The 2,876-nt window shown below is 44.8% G+C and overlaps 1 long non-coding RNA gene across 1 annotated transcript; it reads left to right on the top strand.

Annotated features, from left to right (window-relative positions):
- The first annotated feature begins 506 nt into the window (after positions 1-506).
- LOC309491007 lies at positions 507-1,379 on the top strand. Its single transcript, XR_014202909.1, has 2 exons — positions 507-1,071; positions 1,109-1,379. It is a non-coding gene; the product is annotated as an uncharacterized lncRNA (long non-coding RNA).
- The last annotated feature ends 1,497 nt before the right edge of the window (positions 1,380-2,876 follow it).

The following is a 2,876-nucleotide window of genomic DNA, read 5'->3' as shown; positions in this document are numbered from 1 at the left end:
AGATTATTTAAAACACTCGACTTGAGTTATGAAATAAGTTTGAAGCAGAAACATAGTTTTAATCTCATAAATGGTCGTGTATTGATGGTGTGCTAAGCTAACATGCTAGCTAGCTCAGGTGCACCTGTCACCTAGAAGTTATTCTTTTATGGGTTTTTTTCTAAATAGTAATGCTTTTCTGAAATGTTTTAGTGCATTTGATATAGTTTCAAATGTAAGTGAGAACTTTGATAAAATAAATTAGGGACTGAAACCCTATGAATAGCCTGTGAATAGCCAGTCGTTAGTAACTATAATGCAGACAAAAGATATGCATATTTAGATCCATAACCAGGCTGGAGAGGTGTGTGAATGTGTACTGGGGAGACTGAGACTGAATGGGGCTCGTTTGCACCACAAAACAATAGAGACAAAAGACTGAATAGATGACTTAGATGATGACTAAACATCAGTAGCATTTTTAGAGTCTAATCAAAATAAAATCATTTGACATGATCTTGAAAAACATTTAACTAAATACTAGGGGTGACCCCGAATAGTCGAAGATTCGATGCTTCGATAGGAGGAGCCTGATTCGACTACCGATCTCACGGTCGAATCTTCGCAGAGGTGTTATGAAACGAGGATCATGCCACTTTGGCTATATGAGGGCGCTCAATGTCTGATTTCACATAGAACTAGCTTTTATGTCAATACGTTAATATTCAGCCTATTATGATAATGCTGTAGGCCTATATAAAAATGTGCAAAGAAAGAAGCTTTTTTAACGTGCGTGAATAAATCCAAACACCACGTGACAGATTTAAGTTTCACTTTCAATCCGTGACCGACAGAGGAGCATCTTCGCGGCAAGAATTTAAATCTTTAACAATGTCTGGGATAAGAAAATCTAAAGTGTGGATGTACACCATCAGAAAGGATATTCTCCAAGGCTGGATTTAGCATCAGGAAAACCATGATCGCACTTCTGCCGGCCAACGTTAACATGTTTCACGCATAGACTGGGTTTCACGTTAGAATGTATTTTATCCGCGCGCACAATTTGAAACGACTCCAACGGACACAGACAGAGTGAAAGACTGGATTTGTTCTCTCGATCAGGTACAAGTGATTTCAAAACTTTTCAGCCGGTTCTAATTTTATTTTTGGATGCTGTGAACATTTTTAGCTAAAAAGACTGCGACTCCACTTTAGCATTTATTGTTGTTTCTGCAGTTAAAAAGACAAAGTTGAAAATTCTGGCTACTATCGTTATTTTAATAATTTCTTTATTTTTATTTTATTTATTAATATGTCAGGGTTATCTAATCTAACTATTTGTGGCTTGTGTTTTGAATATATGTTCCCCTGCACTTTAGGCATTTTGCACACATTTGCTCCTCATCCTGTGACTTGATTCTGATTTATTTCGTTTTGTAGAAAGGCATATTCTGTTCTAATTTAATTTAGTAAATTAATTGTTTATTTTTTCGGTGCATCGATGTTGTGCTGTAGGCTGGCCTGCTCGCACAGGTAATTTAGCCAATTGAAATGCAAATCTGCAGTGTGGCCTTTCTGGAGTTATTTATGTTATTTCTTAGTTCTCTTACGAGAGGTCTCTCGTACTGCGTAAGATATCTTACGCTAGGGGAAAATCCTTTTTCCGCGAGATATTGAAGCCAAAAATTATCCTTAATTTTGTTATAATGCAAAACGCGTTGCAGCAGCAATGCAGACATAGGCGAGACAGCTCGCGCGCCTATTGGCTGCTCTGCGGCAACTGCAGCAGCCTATCGAGCGAGGCCTGGCGTGACGTCAGACCCAATCAGGGCACTTCGCGCCCGCTACGTCACGTCCCGCCGAAATGGGCGTGGTCTAGGCCTATAAATATCGCTCGCAGGCAGCTATTATCTGATTTTTCATCCTTCAAGCGAAGCACACGCATCGCTGGAGCTGGATTAGAAGCCGCGCCGTCGAGAGAGAGCACCTTCAGCGGGACGAGTCACTGAAGTCGCTGGCCGCGCCGCCTTCCTTGCCTTCCTGCTGCGCTTTCCGGCATTATATCCTTTCTCGGCTACTGTGTTTATGTATGTGTGTGTGCTCGCCGCCGCGACACACACTCCCATTGCACTAAAAGAGCTGGGCGTCTTTTTCAAGACGCCCCTTTTCCTGATCACGCAGCTCTCGCACTCGCTGACGGCGACTGCCCTCACTGCGAGTTAGGTACTGCCTATGGTGACTCTGAGGACTCACCTGGCATCCTTCTCCGAGACTGCTCCTCCGCCCCCCCCCCAACCCGCAAAGCTTGCCGGTTCGCCCGCTTGCCTTGCCTGCTTGGGGGACGATACCTGTTCTCCCTCTGTTCGAGCCGCGCACACCGCGCCGCTCACAGAGGATGTCAGGAGCGGGCGGTCACGGGGCTAGCTTTCTCTCTCCCTCTGTTCAAGCCGCGCAAACTGCGCCGCTCACAAGGGAGGCTGGAAGCGGACGGTCGGGGTTAGTTTTTCTTTACGTTATAAGAAAGCTACCCTGCCTTCTGCGCCCCATTCATGCGTCACTCACCGGCGAAAGGAGAAAGATGTGTTTTTTAGTCCCTCCGAGGATGGACTAACCTTCAATTTCTCATACATATTCCCAGTTCCCTGATCATGCGACTGGAAATATCAATATTGCAGCAGGCGAGCCTGTTTTAATACAAGCGCGCCTGCAAGCATACGCCGAAGAAAGCATGTGACGCTCTTATATGCTCGTGCATCCAAAAACCTATGCGTTCCCCCCCTGTGGCTCAGTGGCGGAATCATTGGTTTTTCCCACGAGAGACCGGAGTTCGAATCCCGGTCTAGCGGCAGTTAAAATTATGCCGCCAATGCTTCGCTCTGTCAGTTCCCTGAAAAGCG

Source organism: Leuciscus leuciscus, assembly GCF_965113295.1.
Source record: "Leuciscus leuciscus genome assembly, chromosome: 25".
Lineage (NCBI taxonomy): Eukaryota > Metazoa > Chordata > Actinopteri > Cypriniformes > Leuciscidae > Leuciscus > Leuciscus leuciscus.
This window is presented reverse-complemented; position numbering and strand designations above follow the sequence as displayed.